Here is a 7,886-nt window from a genome sequence, read left to right as displayed (position 1 = left end):
ATGATCAATAACTGTAAAAGTTCAAACGGTTGATCTGTTAAATGTTTTCAATGAATCAGTGTCGGGTGGTTTTACAGTCGCACCTGTCCAACAGGTAACAGGTAAGAAAAATGACAGAGACATTAAGTTTCAACAACCTGCAGCAGATTTAATCCAGAAAACAAACACTGATCATATCGATTGATAACATCAGTATTGATCTCCGTCTCATTCTGATACAAAAACTGTAAAAAGTAAAAACACTGGACAAGCACTGAGACTGAGGCATGCTGGGTAATGAGTTCTTGTGGTCTGACTGCTCCCAGTCTGAACTGTCTCAGATACACTTCCTGGTTTCTGATCAGCTGATGTCCTGCACAATGATGTCATCAGCCCTGTGGATACAGCTGTGTGTGTTCTGGAATGTGACTGGCTGATCAGTGTCTCCACAGAGCTCAGTCATCAGAGTCAGGTAGATACACCTGAACACAGAGCAGAGGTACAGGTGTACAGGTACAGGTGTACAGGTGTAGAGGTGTAGAGGTGACAGATGACACATTTTGATGAGATCATCATGTCACAGAGCCGAGAGGAGAAACAACAACAATGATGATGATGATGATGATGTCACAGGGCATCCTTCCTTCTTCTCATCAGCCCCGGCAGCGTCAGCAGCGCATCTCGTAGATTCCACTTCGTCCGATGTAACGAACCATTTAATGACATCATGATCACTGTAGTTCAACTTCGACTCAAAGACCTTCAGATACCGAACCTTCAGACCTGAGGGAGCAAATGGCCTGAGGAGGAGGAGAGGAGAGAGGAGGAGAGAGGAGAGAGGAGGAGAGAGGAGGAGGAGAGAGAGGAGAGGAGGAGGAGGAGGAGGAGGAGGAGGAGAGAGAGGAGAGAGAGGAGAGAGAGGAGGAGGAGGAGGAGAGGAGAGAGGAGGAGGAGAGGAGAGAGGAGGAGGAGAGAGGAGGAGGAGAGAGAGGAGGAGAGAGGAGAGAGGAGGAGAGAGAGGAGAGAGAGCAGGAGGAGGAGAGGAGAGAGGAGGAGAGAGGAGAGAGGAGGAGAGGAGAGAGGAGGAGAGAGGAGAGAGGAGGAGAGAGGAGGAGAGAGGAGGAGAGAGAGGAGAGAGGAGGAGAGAGAGGAGGAGGAGGAGGAGAGGAGAGAGGAGGAGAGAGAGGAGAGAGGAGGAGGAGAGAGGAGAGAGGAGGAGAGAGAGGAGAGAGGAGAGAGGAGGAGGAGAGAGGAGGAGAGAGAGAGGAGAGGAGGAGAGGAGGAGGAGGAGAGAGGAGGAGGAGAGAGGAGGAGAGGAGGAGAGAGGAGGAGAGAGGAGAGAGGAGGAGAGAGAGGAGAGAGGAGGAGGAGAGAGTTAAGCTACATCAGGTCTCTGTCTGTAGGGATGTCATGATTCTAACTTTACTTGAGGAAAGATGAGAGGAGAGAGAAGAGAGAGGAGGAGGAGGAGAGAGAGGAGAGAGGAGGAGGAGGAGGAGGAGGAGGAGGAGGAGAGAGGAGAGAGGAGAGTGGTTGAGTCCTGACCTCAAAGTTCATAGAGAGAGGAGGTCTGGTCCACTTCTTCTTGTCGTTTGTTGGCAGCAGTTTGATCTCTGCGCTGATCTGAGACTCCTCCATCTCTGCCATCCTCTTTATCCTGAAACACAGAGAGCACTGCTCAGACCTCCTGCTCCTCCTGCTCCTCCTCTGATGTGGAGGTGATCAGCAGCATCAGCAGCTCCACCCTCTGCTGCTGATGCTGCTCATCTGGACCCTGTGTCAGCACAGACCGGCTCAGAGGTCCAACTATCGACCACTTCAGACCAGAACACAGGACTCTGGGTTTAACAGCAACAGCAACAACAGCACCAACAGCAAGAACAACAGCAGCAGCAACAGCAATAAGAAGTGGTATTACCTGGTTTTTAACTGGTTTTAACTGGTTTTTAACTGGTTTAACTGGTTTTAACTGGTTTAACTGGTTTAAACTAATTTAACTGGTTTTTAACTGGTTTTAACTGATTTAACTGGTTTTAACTGGTTTTTACTGGTTTAACTGATTTTAACTGGTTTAACTGGTTTTAACTGGTTTTAACTGGTTTTAACTGGTTTAACTGGTTTTAACTGGTTTTAACTGGTTTAACTAGTTTTTAACTGGTATTACCTGGTTTTTAACTGATTTTAACTGGTTAAACCCTAACCCTCTTTTAACTGTTTTTAACTGGTATTTAACTGGTTTAACTGATTTTAACTGGTTTAACTGGTTTAACTGGTTTAACTGATTTTAACTGGTTTTAACTGGTTTTAACTGGTTTAACTGGATTTAACTGGTTTTAACTGGTTTAACTAGTTTTTAACTGGTATTACCTGGTTTTTAACTGGTTTTTAACTGGTTTTAACTGGTTTAACTGGTTTTAACTGGTTTAACTGATTTTAACTGGTTTTAACTGGTTTAACTGATTTTAACTGGTTTTTAACTGATTTAACTGGTTTAACTAATTTTAACTGGTTTAACTGGTTTTTAACTGTCTGACTTACTTCCAGATGATGGCGTTCTCGCTGGCCTTATATTTGGCTTTTCCCTTCATGCAGATGAGCTGGACTCCACTGGTGTTCAGAGGGGTGGGAATATGAACCTGAGGGAGGTCAGAGGTCAACAGATCAATCACTTTAGAGTCATTAATTAGTCAGACAGACAGAATCAGATCTGGATGAAGTGAGTCCTGGTTTCAGGAGGTTTCACCTCGATCTTCTGGGCCAGTAGCGAGGACTTGAAGTTGGACTTGATGACGACTTTAACCTCCAGTTTGGTGCGACCGACCTCTCGGACCAGAGGGATGACTCTGAAGGGGAGGATGATGTCTTTAGTGGTTCGATACCTGGGGACAGACGACACGAAGTCAGAGCCACCGTCTCCTCCCGTCTCTGGTAAACCCTGAGTTACCTGTGCAGGTAACCTCTGACCTCATGAGCTCGTACTCTCCGTCTGGAGGGATGAAGCTGATGCTGCGTTCGGAGTCAAACTTACTGAGCCGGACACAGTGATGGAAGGTACAGTCATCGATCGCTATCGACTGCTTACTGCTGAGGAGACAGAGGAGGCAGTTCAGAAGTCCCATTGAGAAAACTACAATTTCAACAACTTCAGACCAAACTACACTGTGATGACATCAGTGGGTCGGATACCTCAGCCAATGACTTTGACCTGGTAACAGTTATATTTAACAAAACCAGATACACTGAACTGTGTCTGTGTCTTTATAATTATTTTTACTTTAAATGTTATTTTCTTCTTTGTTTTGATTTTTCTCTTCTTCTTCACGGTTTCTGGAGCGATTCCTCCACGTTAATAAAGTTCTACCTGATCTGATGAATGAGACAGAGAATGAACGAGGGTTTGTGATTGACAGCTGGACAGAGAGGTGTGAACACCTGCTCAGACTCAGGTGATAAACCCTCAGGTGATGCTGCAGTGTGACCTCTGACCTCTTGCCTCCGTCCTCAGATCTCCCTCCTTTCCCCTGCTTCTCGATGACGATCTTATCGTTCATCCCGAACTTACACTCGGGCATCCCGCTCAGGTAACTCTTCATCACCACCCGACCTGAGACGTTAGTGCTGAGCACCTGGCCTGCCTGCACGCACGCACGCACATGCACACACACACACACAGGCTGTCAGACTGAGGGGTGACGTCGCCCCCTGGTGGCTCAGAGACGACAATGCAGCTGACGTCACAGTAGAAGTAATGGATTACAGTGAGGTGTAATGAGTTACCCTGAGGGGACATGAGCAGGTTGACACTCTCCAACACGTCCAGAAACAGCTCGTTCCTCCTGTACTTGATCCCCTCTCTCCTCCAGCCGATCTGACCTGTGACCTGGCTGGTGATCTAAGACTGCTCCTCTTTGGACTGAGGGGGAGGAGGGGGAGGAGGGGGAGTTACAGTCAGTGTGACAGATGAACATTAGCTGTAACTGACTGTGTGTGGACTCACATGGTGCTGCAGGTGATCCAGGTGAACAGGAAGCAGCAGCAGGAACAGACAGGAAACAGGTCGTTAGTGTTCCCGCCCTCTCTGTTCTAACATCCTAATTGGTCGGCCTCAGCCTCTACAACTCCTCTGATTGGTCCACATCCGTCACTTCATCCTGTCAGTCAGACCTCTGTTACCGCGACAATGAGCAGGTGAGTTTTATCTCTGCTTTGTCTACTGGGCAGAGTTTACACCAGACTTTTATTTTGAAGGCCAATAGAACAACTACTGTTCATGTTGATGTTTGAGACAGAAGCTGCTGCAGCTCAGACTGAGTCTGTGTCTGACAACAGTACGACAGGATTCCTACAGTTTAACCACAAACATCTCTACTGACAAAACCGTGGTTTAACCAGCAGCTGCTACTGTGTGGTGCTTTTACTTCAGTAACACAAACACAGTTGTCGACATAATTTATATGTCAAATAACAGACTGTTTATTTTGCTGATTTTCCATCAGATCCATTTATTTTGGCTGCTCATGCAAACTGTGCTGCTGCAGTTCATGTTTAACCTCTGTGCATACATGTCCATAATAAATACATGTAAATACAGTGTAAAGAGTCCAGAGAATCAAACTACAGTCCTGCTCTCAGTCTGAATCATCAGGTTCATGGTGTGAAAGGAAGTCAGTCAGTCAGAGATCAGTCCAGTCAGTCAGTCAGTCAGATCAGTCAGTCAGTCAGTCAGGTCAGTCAGTCAGTCAGTCAGTCAGTCAGTCAGAGATCAGTCAGATCAGTCAGTCAGTCAGAGATCAGTCAGTCAGTCAGAGATCAGTCAGTCAGTCAGAGATCAGTCAGAGATCAGTCAGTCAGAGATCAGTCAGAGATCAGTCAGTCAGAGATCAGTCAGTCAGTCAGAGATCAGTCAGTCAGAGATCAGTCAGTCAGTCAGAGATCAGTCAGTCAGTCAGTCAGAGATCAGTCAGAGATCAGTCAGTCAGTCAGAGATCAGTCAGTCAGAGATCAGTCAGTCAGTCAGAGATCAGTCAGTCAGAGATCAGTCAGTCAGTCAGAGATCAGTCAGAGATCAGTCAGTCAGAGATCAGTCAGAGATCAGTCAGAGATCAGTCAGTCAGAGATCAGTCAGTCAGTCAGAGATCAGTCAGTCAGTCAGAGATCAGTCAGTCAGAGATCAGTCAGTCAGTCAGAGATCAGTCAGTCAGAGATCAGTCAGTCAGTCAGAGATCAGTCAGTCAGTCAGTCAGAGATCAGTCAGAGATCAGTCAGATCAGTCAGAGATCAGTCAGTCAGAGATCAGTCAGTCAGTCAGAGATCAGTCAGTCAGTCAGTCAGAGATCAGTCAGAGATCAGTCAGTCAGTCAGAGATCAGTCAGTCAGAGATCAGTCAGTCAGTCAGAGATCAGTCAGAGATCAGTCAGTCAGAGATCAGTCAGTCAGTCAGAGATCAGTCAGTCAGAGATCAGTCAGAGATCAGTCAGTCAGAGATCAGTCAGTCAGTCAGAGATCAGTCAGTCAGTCAGAGATCAGTCAGAGATCAGTCAGTCAGAGATCAGTCAGTCAGAGATCAGTCAGTCAGAGATCAGTCAGAGATCAGTCAGTCAGTCAGAGATCAGTCAGAGATCAGTCAGTCAGTCAGAGATCAGTCAGTCAGTCAGAGATCAGTCAGTCAGAGATCAGTCAGTCAGTCAGAGATCAGTCAGAGATCAGTCAGTCAGTCAGAGATCAGTCAGTCAGAGATCAGTCAGTCAGTCAGAGATCAGTCAGTCAGTCAGTCAGAGATCAGTCAGAGATCAGTCAGTCAGTCAGAGATCAGTCAGAGATCAGTCAGTCAGTCAGAGATCAGTCAGTCAGAGATCAGTCAGTCAGTCAGAGATCAGTCAGTCAGAGATCAGTCAGATCAGTCAGTCAGAGTCCAGTCAGTACCTGGCTCTTGACTCCCTGCTGAGTGATGAAGGTCTTCAGAGCTCCAGTCTCTGAGTTCTGAGGGTAACCAAAGTCCAGGATCTCTGCAGGAAAGTCACAGCAACCACAGACCTTCATCATCATCATCATCATCATCATCATCTTCCTCCTCCTCCTCCTCCTGTAGGGACATTTCCTGTCAGCACTGTATTTTCTTTAGGCTTTGATTTTCTCATCCAACACTTACAAAAATCAAAACCTAAAAAAACCACAGAGCAGCAGAGCGGTGGCGGTGGCGGTGGCGTGTGGTCGTGAGGTCACTTCCTGTCACAGAGGAAGCAGTGTAACTCTGAAGGAGACCAGTTTACCGTCCAGCAGTCTTCGCTGATCTTGCCGAAGTACGCCGCCATCACGTCGCACATCTTGTACAAGGACTCGAACACCATGATGACGTTCTGCTTAGTGGCGGCGGCGAGCCAGATGTTGGAGCGTTTGGCATGGAAGAAGCTGGTGTGGGCGATGTTAGTGACCGGAGAGCGCACCTGCTGCCGGGCGTGGATGATGTTCACACGGAACGCATCCACCGCATTCCTCCTGCAGACAGAGACCAACACTGACCTCAGATCAGTCACACACCTGTCCTCTCACCTGTCCTCTCACCTGTCCTCTCACCTGTCCTCAATCAATAATCAGTCAACATGATCTGGACCCTGAGAAGAGGCTGGAAACTCTCTCTCTCTCTCGATTTGGATTTGGATTTATTGTCATGACGTTTTACATAAAACATGTTGCTAAAGCATAAACTGACATATGAACATTAGAACATCAGTAAATACAACGATAACTATATACACTAAGATAATAATAAAGAATGAGATAAGAAATAACAAAACAAACAAACCCCCCCCCCCCCCCCCCAAAAAAAAAAAAACAAGAAACCAAAATAAAATATATATATATCCATATACATGTGTATGTATATACATACACACATATAGAATCCCTACATTAAACTGTGTCTCTCTGTGTGACGTGCTGTGACAGACTCTCTCCTCTTCTTTTGTGATCATGACTGTACCATTATGGTATATATTAATGGTTAACTTTGGACAAGTTGTGTTTCCATCTTCATATACAGAGATTTGACTGTGAAGACTCCTGTGAAAGTTGTATGTAAAGTCTGCAATAACTCTTTCTGGTGATTCCTTTAGGACCTGTACTTTAAAAGTGTTTTTGGCCTTAGCAGATGTGATATGACTTGGATACAGTATCTCGCATCCTTGTATCACTGTGGCCTACTGTCAGATTTTTATAATCTTCTGAATGATGACTCAGTCCAGAAAAAGAAAGACAAAAAAAGTTCCTCCCTGGTGTCGTTTTTTTTTCTCCAGTAATTAATTTGAGTTAGCTTCAGTATGCTAATTTAGCTTACTTGGAGCTGTCCTCCTCCTCTGCTGATCTGTCTGTTAGTGTTCCGTGGCAGTTGATGGCAGTTGATGCTAGCTTCTTAGCTTCTTAGCTAGCTGGTTGTTACAGTTGTATCTTGATTTTCTTTTTTTGGCTTGTAGTTGATGGTAATTCCCCGTTCCTTTTCTTAAAAGTATTTCTGATTGTTAATCTTGTTTGTTGTTGAAGTTTAAATTGTAAATTGTCTAAAAAAAAAAGCACTACATTTTAAATATAAATCAAGAGTGCATCATTTCTGCCGTCTCTCATAGAACTCTCTGTCTCTCTCTCTCTCTGTGTCTCTGTCTGTCTCTCTCCCTCTCTCTCTCTCGGCGGCCATCTTGTCAGCTCAGACAGTGATGACCTCATCACTCTGAGGTTTCTCTCAGCGCCGCAGGACTCACTGCTACACTGCTGTTGCCTAGCAACAGGCTCCCTGCATCACAGAGCGACAGGAGGACGGAGGCTGCAGCAGTGACACGTTCAGCACAAGTCTCTGTAACGACGAGTCACACAAGTCACATGACTCAAGCACAGAGCTCAGTCTGTCTATTTACTGT

The 7,886-nt window shown here is 46.0% G+C and overlaps 1 long non-coding RNA gene and 1 pseudogene across 9 annotated transcripts; one reads left to right on the top strand and one right to left on the bottom strand.

Moving 5' to 3' along the window:
• Positions 1–127: 127 nt before the first annotated feature.
• LOC108889210 (AP-2 complex subunit mu-A-like) overlaps positions 128–7,886 on the bottom strand; it is a 12,997-nt pseudogene continuing 5,238 nt past the window's right edge.
• Positions 4,152–5,869, top strand: LOC127139391 (uncharacterized). 9 transcript variants are annotated; one of them, XR_007809592.1, is made up of 5 exons: positions 4,152–4,662; positions 4,769–4,810; positions 4,844–5,209; positions 5,256–5,410; positions 5,542–5,869. It is a non-coding gene; the product is annotated as an uncharacterized LOC127139391 (long non-coding RNA). The 9 variants fall into 9 exon arrangements; XR_007809591.1 differs by having other exon boundaries at positions 4,750–4,810; XR_007809589.1 differs by lacking the exon at positions 4,769–4,810 and having other exon boundaries at positions 4,152–4,643; positions 4,878–5,209.

Source organism: Lates calcarifer, unplaced genomic scaffold (assembly GCF_001640805.2).
Source record: "Lates calcarifer isolate ASB-BC8 unplaced genomic scaffold, TLL_Latcal_v3 _unitig_1484_quiver_2265, whole genome shotgun sequence".
In the NCBI taxonomy this organism is placed as follows: Eukaryota; Metazoa; Chordata; class Actinopteri; family Centropomidae; genus Lates; species Lates calcarifer.
The sequence above is the reverse complement of the archived record's forward strand: the minus strand, read 5'-3'. Positions and strand labels throughout refer to the sequence as shown.